Source organism: Cryptotermes secundus, unplaced genomic scaffold, assembly GCF_002891405.2.
Source record: "Cryptotermes secundus unplaced genomic scaffold, Csec_1.0 scaffold645, whole genome shotgun sequence".
In the NCBI taxonomy this organism is placed as follows: domain Eukaryota; kingdom Metazoa; phylum Arthropoda; class Insecta; order Blattodea; family Kalotermitidae; genus Cryptotermes; species Cryptotermes secundus.
This window is the reverse complement of record NW_019723910.1, coordinates 633,823-647,973: the sequence shown is the minus strand read 5'-3', so window position 1 is coordinate 647,973 and position 14,151 is coordinate 633,823. Positions and strand designations below refer to the sequence as shown.

Genomic DNA, 14,151 nt, shown 5'->3' with positions numbered 1-14,151 from the left:
AAGACAATAATCTCACCACCCATGAGAGGGTAATCATGATAGTGTTGGTCAGCAGAGGGATCCTACAATTAAATGTGGGCTCTAACCCATTGGGGAGAGGGGGGGGGTATCCTTTGTATTCCTGAAGCTCGAACTCTGGTAGATATGAAGGCATCATCTGTGAGCAGAAATATCTGTACACAGATGCGAGTGGGGACCGAACTCAGAACTTTCTGAATGGGTATAACAGCTTACCCCAGGACCTTTTTCTTAAGGACCTAATTTAAGTGGCTCTAGTGTTGCTCCCAGCTCAGTCACCATGTTAATATGACTAATGGTAGACAACTAAAAGAAATTCCTGTTACTCATTTCTGTTAAGAGGCTGAGATGACCCCAGGGCCATAGTGCAGCTGGAAGGATTAGGTCAATTGAAAAAAATTAATGACCTAGTCGGGACCTGAACCCACGACCTTCCAACTTGTAGCATAGTGCCTCAACCAACTATCCTACCACTACTAATATTAAAGAGTAATGATTAATGTGTTTCTACTAAAATCCCTAACAAGACTGCAGTATATGATTAAATATGGTACATCATTTATGAAATACTTAAAATATAAATGCACAATTAAAACCTATTATAGTGTCAATATCTCTTAATCTGAATAGGCCTATGTTGCACATAAAGAATCTGCTAATGACTCACCAAGCTCAACTTCATTCCAAGCTCCACGTTTGCCTTCTTCTTCCTGACATGTCTTCTCTTCAATCATTTGCCTCTGAAAGTCCTATAATATAAATTCTGTATGAGATTAACAGAACGCAAATGCAGTCCAAAAATTATGAATTCAAAATTACCTTGAGCTAGACTGAAATCTGAACTGCTTACCCACCAACCACTGTATAAAAAATTACTTCACTGTGAAGTACTGACTACACTGTGTAGGATTGGAGCTTCTGACAGCAGTGGTTTTGAAGACTTCTGTCATCTGGGATATAATGTTGTGTAGTCTGTCGAAAGTCAACAGACATTCTGCAGAAACAAGTCGCCTCCATCTTCAGGGTTGAAGAATAAATCAAGTAAGAAACCAGCACTGGCAGGTAACAAAGCCAAGCTTCCTACCTGCTTCATGTTGGCTTCTTGTTTCGTTTATTCTTTGACCCTGAAGAATCAGGTGACATGTTCCCCCGGAAATTCAGATGATACACCAGAAGACAGAATTCTTCTGACTATACTGATCATCTTGAAACTTCTTTGCCAAAATATCTTTTTAATATCATAGTATGCTTTAAAGTTACAGAGCTATTAGAAACATACTTTCATTCTGCCAAGCACTGTACACCTGCCAAACTAATTCTGAGTTTGCAGCAAGAATACTGTGATGATTAGCATTCAATTCACTTTGTAATGAATAAAATTAGAAGAACTATTGGTTTTTCATTTAGTCATGTTCTGAGCTATTTATTCATCCCTATTTCAATTTCACTTATAATTCCTAGTAGTGTCTTTTCTACCCTTGTATCATGCACATGGCACAGGGAGAAAAAGTAATAAAATATGGGGGGGAAAAAAAACTGGATTTGAGATTCTTGTAGAGGAGATTAAGAAAGGCACTATCTTCTGGGAAGTAACATCTTGTAAGTCCAGACATTCCTTCAAAATGCATATGGACCTTATCACTATACGGTATTTTATTCCAGAAGGTACCACTTGTCAAGAAGAAGAAGAAAAAGGTTCTCCCATCTTAACTATCACATTCTTATTGTACAATGAGTACTTTCATTTCTAGGATTTCTGTTGGATGTTTCCAGTTTAGTAATTTATATAACCATTATCATGGAATTAAACTGTAATTAAAATATATTCTAATTCTGTTGCAGCTGCAGTAAATAACTGTAGATGGGCAATGGACTCTATCTAGTCTTGACACATCCTAAATCAAAGTACCTTGCCAAGTGTACATTTATCTGCAGATGGTTATATTGCACTCACAAGTAGTTCCTGAGCGTCCTCATCCCTGTTGCCAGCCAAACCATAAATGGGGACGTCACCCAACGTACAGCAGAATTCTGCAGTAGCATTCAGCACAATGGAACCACCTTCCGTGTTTCCTTCTGAGTTTCTCTCCAGTACTGACTCTGCCACCTACAAACATAACAAATCACAAACAGTTAAATTATGTAGCTATACAGCATTCTGTTTGTAGTATCCATAAATGCAAAGCTGTCTCTATGCTTAATTAGTTATGATCTATTTTTCTTATTGCTAGTGGGTTGGGACTAAGTCCCTTGTACTGCGGCCACTTCTGGCCTATTGTACGAGCCCCAGATGATAGATGAGGGTGATTGTGGAGCAGTTGGTGGAATGAAGATTGGCAGGGGAAACCGAAGTACTTGAAAACCTGCCCCAGCGCCACTTTGTCCACCACAAATCCCACTTGACCAGACCCGGGATCGAACCCGGGCCATGGTGGTGGAAAGCCAGTGACTAACTGATTGAGCTATGGCATGGCCTTAGTTATGCTCTAGATGATGGTGAGTGGCCTGCTCCATGCCACTCCACACCCGGGGAAAGAGCCCCTGGTGTCTATTTAACAGGAGGCCATAACACATCTCAATAACCACAACACAAGAAAGGATGATAGTGTAAAAAAAAAGTATAGCTCTCCCAGTAAGAGGCTGTGGAGGCCCATAGGGGTGTGAGACGTCGAGACTCCCATACTTCCTCGACAATAAGCTCACAGATGGTGGTGAGGCTGTCAGCCTTACATGCTGGCCACTCTTTATCCCCCAAAGAATATTCCTGGTACTCATTTCTGTTAGAGGCTGAGTTGACCCCAAGGTCATAGTGTGACTGGAAGGATTCGGTCAGTCTAAAAATCCAATTACCTAACTGGGAATCGAACCCATGACCTTTCAGTTTGTAGCACAGAAAGAAAGGATGATATTACTTAAATGTGAAGATATGATTTACTGGTTTGAGGCCCACCACAAGAAACTGTGAGAGTAAAAATTTAATAGCCCTCAGGTTAAATTACAATATAGTCTCTAGGGTAAATTGGTTTTGTACAGTAACCAAGGAGGAAACATCATAATGAACTTTACTACAAAGTTCTGTGCAACATTTTATAACTGGAACATATGGAGACACTGTGTAGGAACTAAACATGGCACAGGATTCTGTAGCTAGGGACAATTTCATCACCTCCCACCACCTATCAATAGCGCTGCTCCTCTCTCGTCTCAGAGAGAAAATGCAGAGAGGCAGGTAAGGGGAAGCTGGCCTTGACTGAACAAGAGAAATGACCCTTACTACAGCCAAACATTTGTGAGAAGGATTAAAAAGGAACTCTGATGATGTGATGTACCTTTTCTACACTGTTCTTTGATTCTACAACAGCCTCCTGTAGCTTCAGTCTCCATACTTTCTTGAGGGCTATCTGAAGCTCCAGTTCACTGTCATTAGGCTCAGTCTTGATGTTGGACAGTATCTCTTCTGGCGCTGAAAGTTGTGTCCGATTATTAATAACATTCAAAACTGCTCCTGCACCACATTTCCTTTCATGATTTCACAACACATTTTGTAGACGAAACTATATAGCATCAAATGGCTGATGTTTGGTAAATAATGTATTCAAAAGTCTTGGTGCTTGTCACCGGATTAGGGATACTAAGTCCAATCAACATTTGCTTGGTGGTACTGTGAAAAACCATGGAAAAACCTAAGTTAGGTTAGTCAGATGTTCCAGAGGAGATTCACGAACACAAGAACCCAGTTCCCCTACCCCCCCTTTTTTAGTTCGAACTGTGGAAGTAACATGAGTCTGTACTTACGTATGATTAGGCGTGTTTATCTTTTCTTGTAGCAGTTCAATATTTTTTTGTGCTGATCTGTGTTCTATTTTAAACTTACGACAACAAGCTCTCGTTACCTCACTCGGTTCACTACTATCATTGATGAAAACTTGAGTGTCATCACCAGGGCCCGGATTTTGATGACCTGAAAATATTTAAAAAATGACCTATAAAAGGACCGAAAAAAAATCCAGAAAAATGACCTAAAATATGACCCAAAACTGTAATATGCAGGGCCCGGATTTTGATGACCTATAAAATGGCCGAAAAAATCCATAAAAATGGCCTAAAGGAGAAAAGAAAGAACACTTAGCTTTCATGTTATTCACATTTCAGAAAACATATGAAGAAAAATTCCCTAAAATGGCCAAAAATGACAAGAAATACCCTTAAGTCCAAAAATTTACCCCCAAAATGAAAAAATGACCTTAAACCTAAAAATGTCAAAAAATTTACATTTCTGTTACCAGCAGCTCATATTTCGGATTTATATATTTAAGAGCATCGCATAGGATACAAGGGGGAAAAATGACATGTCATCAAAATCCGGGCCCCGGTCGTCACCATTAACCACTTAACGAATCAAATTCTTTATGTTCTTTATAGACTTTCACCGACATTTTGTCCCCCCGCTCGATGGCACTATCTTGTTGCATTGACAATTTGTTTCTCCCGCATTATGCGATTCGACATCATTTTCACACTGGACCGGATTTCCAAAGGACGTAGCTAGCTAGTGATGCTTGAAGTGCCTCTATTCTACGATCCTGAAATCTGCATGCAAGCCCTACCTGGAGTGGTAGGATTGGTTTATACAAATAAAATGAGGCACACATTGCTGTACATGTTTTTATTTCTAGCATGGAAGTCAGATTTTGATGGGAATATTCTCTTTGGATTTCATGTTTCTTCTCATATGTTAATTTGTTATAGGTTATGTGGCATCAAACAGTGCAGGGCATGTTGCACGAAGGGGGTGAAAAGAGGAATGCATATAGGATATTGGTGGGAAGGCCAGGAGAGACACCACTGAGAAGACCAAGGCATAGGTGGGCAGATAATATTAAAATGGAATTTTGAAAGATAGGATGGGATTGGATTGATCTGGCTCAGGAGAGAGACCATTGGAGGGCTCTTGTCAACATGATAATGAACCTTCGGGTTCCACAAAATGCTGGGAAATTCTTGAGGGGCTGCACAATTGGCGGCTTCTCAAGAAGGTCTCAGCTCCGTAAGTATGTAAGGCATCAAACAGTACAATTAACCTGTAAAAGCCAGTTGCACATACACACACCTGTCTACATGGAAGGGGTTCATTTGGCTTATAAAGTGCATGTTTTCTTTATCTCCTGTCATTAACATTTAATGATTTCATTATTACAGGTCAAATTATGAATTACTGTTTTCAAAGGCTGACAATGAAGACAGATTTGCTGCTAATTTGAAGGGTGACCAAAGCAATACATTCTGGAGGCCCAGCTGTGCCATCACATGATAGTTCTTATTCTGATATAAAGAATAGTTGGGCCACTGATCCCAAAAACATGTTCCAAACTAATACATACACTTACCTTGATGCTCATGCCTTTTCCATGTTGACTCCTCCTAACATGAAAAAGTATTTTGTACACAATTTTATAACCTCTATCACAAATAATTTCATGTTCCTGCCTACATCAGTTATTCAGTGTTGTCAAGTAAGAACATAAAATGTAATTCATATAGTTAAATCTTCATATAAGGCCACGCCATTGCTCAAGTGGTTAGTCACTGGCTTCCCACCGAAATGGCCTAGGTTCGATCCCGGGTCTGGTCAAGCAGGATTTGTGGTGGACAAAGTGGCGCTGGGGCAGGTTTTTGAGTACTTCGGTTTCCCCTGCCAATCTTCATTCCACCAATTGCTCCAAAATCACCCTCAGCTATTATCTGGGGCTGGTACAATAGGCCAGAAGTGGCCACAGTGTAGGGGACTTAGTCCCACCCCACTAGCAATAAAAATAATAATAATAAATCTTCATATATCTTATTTTGACACAGAACCAAGACAAAATGTATACTCTTGATATCTGTGTAACATGTACCAGTCACATGATGTCACAAATCCCAGGAACTTCTGAAAGTAAAGCTGCTTGGCCTGTTCTGCCCACAGGATGATGCAGTTCTGTGGCCATTTTCACCCCATGGCTACGGACTGATGTAAGCTCCCATGTTTGGTTTATCATTACTTCACACTGAATTAAATGCCTGAACATGCTGTCCTTTGAATTATAACTGGCAGAGTTGATATATTTGATCAAAGAGGGGAGAAATATTATATGACAGCCTCAAGACCCTTTCCTAAACCTAGTTGCTATCTATGAAATTTAAAAGCACAAATTAAAATTGAAAGATGGGGAATATGTTACTTGTAGTCAGTAATAATAAAAAACAATTTATCGCTTTCACAGGAATTACTGCGACAGAAGATTTAAACAGTAATCTCTTGAAGTTCGATACCTGTAATGATTTCCTACATTGTTCTCAATGAAGTCATGGGGAATTTAGTATTTCAAGGTCCCAAAATGAAAATTTTTTTAAGTGGTCAGCATTCCTACTTCTTATTCAGGTGCTCCTAGATTTGATTTCAGCATGAGGAGCACCCATACTGACTATTATTATTGCAGTATTCCTTGGTTTTTCCAGACAAATGCTGTAACAGTACCTTATATCAGATCATGCGTACTTCCATGCATATACATACCTTTAAATTTCTCATCCATAATCATGCTACTGACTGATGTTATAAACTGTGCTGTTGTAAAAAAATGTTAGGTGTTGTTAATGAATCCAAGAATCAAGTAACAGAGGCCAACTTCCCCCCTCCCCCCAGAATTACAATGCAGCTAAATTTGTAAGGGATGAAAGTATTGACATGTAGACCCATTGCTAGGGAAAGACTCGGCAAACAAGCCCACAACAAATATGCAATCAACAGAGTAGACACATTTCTAGGCAATGGCCACAATACGCACACACACACAACAGAACTGGTGCTGCAAGAGGTGTTTTCTATGTCGGTTCACATATATCCATTGTTAGGCAACAGATGTGTTTTCTGTGCTGTGGTCTGAACCGAGGCTATATAACAAGAAGCCAACAATAACTGACATTTCGGTTGGAAGTCAGAATAGATCCTGTGAAGTGTCCAGCTGGAAGCGGACAGTCTGTCAGACAGTCATTTATGAACTGCTGTAACCAGTTACATAAAGGTCCTCAAGCGGTTAGATGCTGGCTTCCCACCGCGGTAGCCCGGGTTCGAGCCCAGATCTGGTCAAGTGGGATTTGTGGTGGACAAAATGACACTGGGGCAGGTCTTTTTCTGAGTACTTCGGTTTCCCCTGCCAATCTTCAATCCACCAATTGCTCCACAATCACCCTCACCTATCATCTGAGGCTGGTACAATAGGGCAGAAGTGGCCTTAGTCCCGCCCCACTAGCAATAAAAAAAATACATAAAGGTCCAATAAACTCGATCATCAAACCCAAAACCCGTCTTGTCATACAAACCCAGGACACGTGACAGTATTTATTGGTGAGAACAGTTGTGTCATCAGGTAGGACTGTCTCTGGCACAAGGGTGACTGCACATTGCAGATGATAACCAGTACTCCCAGTGGCATGGGAGCTAATTTACTGCAGGGAAAAATTGCAGATGGTTGGGGAATCAGATAAAAGCATAAGGCCATAACTCAAACTCAATAATACAGCAAAATAAACACCCACCCAAAACATCATCAGTTTTAAATGTCAGCAGAACCATAAAGAAATGCATAGGATATTTACATAAAAGAGGGTTTTCAAGTAGTGACATCTGGTTCCTAATTAGTAAATTCTGACAGGTGGTTTACATGATTTCTTCAGTCTCACCAATCAAGTGCTGGGAATGTTTACATCCACTTCTCTCCCAGTTCATCATACACACTCATCCTAAGCAACTGAATAAGGATCACTGAATAGAACAAAAATTAGCAGCCTACCTGTATGGAAATGCTACATTACTGAACTACAGCCTAACATCTTCTAAACTGCATGCAATACAGATATGTACAATCATTAGTTTACATCATGATAGGATTTGTTCTTTCACATTCATCTCCTGCATCAAGCTGAATAAATGGCCTAAGAGGCCAAGTGACTTGCTGCACGGAAGTTTCTACCTCACCCAAGCAGAAGTATCTGTTCTGTGCATGGGATACTGTTGCTTTTTTTGTCAGTACCGCAATTTATAGTATTTACATCTGTAAGGAAGGAAGTAACACTCAAATTCTGAAATTAAAGTATTCTTATGTAACAAGAGAACCAAAAGCAATAACAAATTGGGAATCAGGATTTGAATCATATACACAACAAATCCTACCGCAATACTCGCACATTGCTTCAGCAGCCTTGGCTACCAATCATACAGATAAGGATAAAGGTAGAGTACGGTAAAGTTGTCCTTGTGCTTAACTAATTAAGCATTACACCATGAAGGGATATGGGAGCGTGCAAGTATAGATCCACTGAAAAGGGTACAGATGTAAATTTCATAACTTTGGATATTCTCTGTTAGGTCTGTGACGGATTTCAAATGTCTTCTGACAAAGAAAAAACTAACTCCCATTCCTCTCTGCAACAGAAGAAAGTAAATGCACCACCCCACTAACTGCCAAATATATGTCCATTTTGCAGGTGGTCGACCGTTCACTGCCTGCATCTGTTGCTGTCATCTGTCTCTTCAATCTACTTACGGTTAAGAACAATGGACTGTGAGTGGAAATATCACACACAAGTGACCCTACCTTCTCTGAGACCTGTCTGTCTGACCACTACCTTATCAGCTAGACTGGTACAGTGTGTGTGTGTCAATCAAGTCATCTACTGCAGTCTNTCACTGAATAGAACAAAAATTAGCAGCCTACCTGTATGGAAATGCTACATTACTGAACTACAGCCTAACATCTTCTAAACTGCATGCAATACAGATATGTACAATCATTAGTTTACATCATGATAGGATTTGTTCTTTCACATTCATCTCCTGCATCAAGCTGAATAAATGGCCTAAGAGGCCAAGTGACTTGCTGCACGGAAGTTTCTACCTCACCCAAGCAGAAGTATCTGTTCTGTGCATGGGATACTGTTGCTTTTTTTGTCAGTACCGCAATTTATAGTATTTACATCTGTAAGGAAGGAAGTAACACTCAAATTCTGAAATTAAAGTATTCTTATGTAACAAGAGAACCAAAAGCAATAACAAATTGGGAATCAGGATTTGAATCATATACACAACAAATCCTACCGCAATACTCGCACATTGCTTCAGCAGCCTTGGCTACCAATCATACAGATAAGGATAAAGGTAGAGTACGGTAAAGTTGTCCTTGTGCTTAACTAATTAAGCATTACACCATGAAGGGATATGGGAGCGTGCAAGTATAGATCCACTGAAAAGGGTACAGATGTAAATTTCATAACTTTGGATATTCTCTGTTAGGTCTGTGACGGATTTCAAATGTCTTCTGACAAAGAAAAAACTAACTCCCATTCCTCTCTGCAACAGAAGAAAGTAAATGCACCACTCCACTAACTGCCAAATATATGTCCATTTTGCAGGTGGTCGACCGTTCACTGCCTGCATCTGTTGCTTTCATCTCTCTCTTCAATCTACTTACGGTTAAGAACAATGGACTGTGAGTGGAAATATCACACACAAGTGACCCTACCTTCTCTGAGACCTGTCTGTCTGACCACTACCTTATCAGCTAGACTGGTACAGTGTGTGTGTGTGTGTGTGTGTGTCAATCAAGTCATCTACTGTAGTCTTCAGTACAATCAAAGGGCCTGTAAGAATACAGCTGAAGAACTGAGGCTATACATAAACATTTAACCTGAACACTAAACACATTCAAATTTAAAATGACATTTCAGAATTCCTACAGCACTGTACAATTACCACATTTCTGCACAGATACACACCTGATGGTCCATCTCTGCAGTTTGCATTACATTCCTGAACAGGTCACATTTTCCTTCTTCCATTTACATCAATTTAGGAACCCCTTCTGCTCTCACCATTTCCCTAACCTCCCCCTTCTCCCAATGTACTCAAACTTTGTAAACATCTCAACTCACACCACTTTACCTTCAGACTCCTCTTCATTCTCTTCTGCAACTCTGCTTTTGCTTAATTCCCTTCTTTTCCTCTAATGGGTGGGGCGTGCAGAGGAAGTGGTGGAAACAGACATCCGTCAGGAAGGCAAAAAGAAGCAAAGAAAAATGGTGCAGGAAAATTATGTATGGAGAAGCCAAAAGTGGAAGGATGAAGATTCTAAGAAAGTTAGGGAAAGAAGGAAGTGGGAAAGGAAAGTGAAGTAAGGACTGGAAAGAAGGTGATGTAATTAAAGAAAGGAAACTGATCGGGTCTTGAAAAGAAAGAGATTCAGCAAAAGGCAATATGGAAGAAGAGCAGAAAGGAGAAGTGAGATAGTAAGAGAAATGAGAGCTATGAAGATAGCAAGTGGTGGAATGGGGGAGTTTGGGAATGATACTCATAGAAAGGAAATTAGAAGGGGTCAGGAGAGGAAATGATAATTTGAAAACAGTTCAGGAAATTTACGAAGGCAGCATTTACAAAAGAGGGTAACAGAGGAGCTGAGAAGTTCAGGAGTGCAGAGGACGGTAAACTGACAGACAGAAGATATGAAGTGCAATAGAAATGTTCAGAAATATAGTAGTAGTAGTAGTAGTAGTAGTAGTAGTAGTAGTAGTACTGAGACTGAAACTCTTCAGAAAACTCAAGCGGAAAAACATAAATGCAAATTGTCAGAGAAGGTTGTGGCAGAAGAGACAACGGTTAAAATAAATGTAAGTATAGGAAGGAACAGTGAAGGAGAGCAGGACAGTAAGTTGGTGACTATGATGATATGCTATACTGAACTATAATATACCAAACACACAGTCTGCTAGACAAAACAATAAGATGATCCACACTATACTTTGACGTGTCAATTTTTAAAACACGTTATTGTGCTGTGCACTCATGACTGAAGGAACTGCAGCACCTGCTACACTCTTCTAACCTAACTAAAGTGCCTTCCCTTCACTAACCACAATACACATGTAATAGCACATTCAGATGTAAGTTGGACACCGAACATAAAAAGCAAGAGACAGATGCATAATAAGGTCAAGCTATCCCTGTAAGAGGCTGTGAAGGCCCATAGGGTTGTTAGACGTTGACGCTCCCACAATTTCTATACAATTGGCTCACAGATGGTGGTGAAGCTGTCAGCCTTACACCAGAGAGAGATACATAGCAATCGTAACACAGAAACTGGAGGACACAGCTTTCAAATGCCACCAGCCTGTGACTTCCAGTAAATGCTTATCTTGTGTGGAAGCCATACACTTTTCCAGTGTGTGCACAAACTAAAGCCAAGTACCATGGTGTCCAAAGCTGGATACAATAGACAGACTGCAGATACTTGAAATCTGCAAGTGGTAAGATAGTTTTCTATATTATATTATACTAATGTACAATAAACTGTAGTAAACTGTACTATAATGTACCACATTGCTTTGTACTAAAATACAGGGTGTCCCAGGAGTTTGGTGCCATACTTCAGGAGCGTACTGAGGGTTCCCTATAGAACAACTTTGAAATAGGAACCCATGTCCACAAACGTAAAATAGCAGCGCTAGGGTGGCATTTAAAATCATTTAATTTAAACTTGGCGCCGCATTGTCGAACTGCATTGCATAGAGGTACGGCCATCCACCAGCACTCGTGTCATTGCCAAGATTGTGGGGACATCAAAATCAAATGTTTGGAGGATCCTGCATGACCAACAACTTTATCTGTATCATCCAACGCGAGTACACAACATAGGTCCAGCTGACTTTGTACTAAGAGTATTCAGCCCAATTTCCTGAATCACATGTTATTCACAGACGAAGCACAGTTTACAAGGGACAGCTGGTTCAACTGTCGAAACAGCCACGTTTGGGCTGAAAAAAACCCCAACGTTACTGTAGTTGGTTACCACCAGGCGCAATTTTCCATCAATGTCTGGGCGGGCATCATTGGCGATCACTTGATTGGGCCTTTCCTCGTACCACCATGACTCAATGGGTCCTTTTACAAGGTGTTCCTGGAACATATCCTTCTGACTTTGCTAGAAGACGTGCCACTGACTGTGTGGAGGCAAATGTGGATACAGCATGACGGAGCGCCGGCACGCTTCAGCATTGTATCACGAACTACCTGGATGCTGCTTTTCATGGTCGTTGGATAGGAAGAAGAGGCCCAGTGCCATGGCCACCCCGATCCCCAGACTTGACACCTCTGGACTATTTTGTCTGGGGCCATGTGAAAAGCCTGATCTATGACACACCTATGGATAATGAATTTGAGCTGTTCGCCAGAATACTCACATGTGACGTGATCCGTGAGACACCTGGAATATTTGAAAGGGTGAACCAAAGTTTCTTTCGTTGATGTAACGCATGCATTGAAAATGGAGGGCACCAATTCCAACATCTACTCTATCAGGTGTCTTAAAGAGTTTGGAGGGGTAATATGCCTGTGCATGCTCTTCGACATTCAGGCACAAAGTTTAAACAAAATGATATTAAATGCTGCCCTAGTGCTGCTATTTTACGATTGCAGAGATGGATTCCTATTTCAAAGTTGTTCTATAGGGAACCCTCAGTACGCTCCTGAAGTATGGCACCAAACTCCTGGAACATCTGTATAGCTTGCAACAGGATGCTTAAATATAGAAGTGGTAATTTATACTGTGGTCTTCTGAGTAGGTGGTTACCAGCATTTTGGAGGAACCTGTCATCTTCATCATCACATGTACCTTGAAGATGCAAGCAACAGAGTCCTCCAAAACACTGATAACCACCCAACAAACCCCACGATGTCAACACAGAATACCACAATCTAAATCTTCATTGCTGTGAATAGTTTTAGTTATGTAACAACAGCTCACTGTCACTAATCAATCTCTATACATAAAATTACAGTTTTTAATTAAGCACTGAACAGTCTGAACTTTCTGTGTCTCACACTTACACAGATATTGCATGCAAACTGGACAGTACAAAAGGGGAGACCTTGTCCACCTGCTTCTCATTGGAGGTTCACCTTCTGATTTATGGGTACTTTAAAAGCTGATGGAATCACAAGAAATTTGAATATATTTTCAATATCAGACTGACTTCCATTTAACCCAGATGTTAAAGTATTACTTATATGTAGTAGCTAAATGTGGAAGATAATTTAGTCTGGAAATTCTCTTCTGTTCACAGATCTCAGGAACAATTGAGGATCCCACAGTGTACAAAGAAATCAAAGCAGTCCTCCAGAAACTAGGCTATGCTAAAACAGCACCAGATCCACAGTGATGTTGGGTTGGATGCTGGAACTAAAACTTGCTACACATGCAAACTTCTATTTAGCCTGCTGGAACAGTCAATATTAAAGCGGCTACTTGAATGAAGTATTAAGCAAGTACTTTCCATCAGGGGCTTCTTGTAGTTCAGCTGTGTGAAGTAAAATGAAAGGGAGGGAGATGATGTTTCTTCATTGCCCAAGTTGAAAACGTGTAATATTTACAACACTGTCACTTCTATAGTGAACAGATCCATAACAGAAAGTGTGCAGTCAGGGTACACTTCTTGCTATCTGTACATTAGTTTAATCTCTGTTTATTGTAATCTGTATATTACAATTGTATGTCTGTTGTTAAAATAAATACATGAGCTATGTAAACATCTCTTGGTTACTGGAATGCGTTTTTGATTTCTAATTTTGGTTGTGTTGCCTTGTCTGCATATTTTTCATTCTCCTTTTCAATTCACTGTACTTCTCCATACAACACATTCCCACTGCAGGAAAGATTATCAGAAGAAAAAAGGAGCCTGGGGAAATACCTGTGATGTGAGAAGAATGGTATCTGACACTTCACTACCACTGCCATCCACTGATGTTTCCACCAGGGTGAGTCGTCTTACAGCAAACCTTTTCCATTCTTTGTTTTCCCCAAAATGCTCCTCCTCTCATCTGATTTCCCAGATCTGTTTTCCATTTTCCCCTCAGTTAATCTCTCCACCTGTATATTCACTGAAACATCTGCTAAACCATATAACAAAAAAGTTTATACCTTGTCAACAAAAATTGTTAACTGAATTTGTAGTAAGATCCACAGGTGTCTCAAAAATGTGTTCTTAATAATCGTATCTAAACTGTACACAGAATGAAATGTACATCAGAAAATAAAAGACAAAATG

At 40.2% G+C, this 14,151-nt stretch overlaps 1 long non-coding RNA gene across 1 annotated transcript; it reads right to left on the bottom strand.

Annotated features, from left to right (window-relative positions):
- Positions 1-685: 685 nt before the first annotated feature.
- On the bottom strand, positions 686-4,025 carry LOC111862113. The gene is made up of 4 exons (XR_002842369.2): positions 3,814-4,025; positions 3,348-3,481; positions 1,973-2,125; positions 686-767 (listed from the first exon to the last, which is right to left on the bottom strand). It is a non-coding gene; the product is annotated as an uncharacterized LOC111862113 (long non-coding RNA).
- Between the last annotated feature and the right edge of the window lie 10,126 nt (positions 4,026-14,151).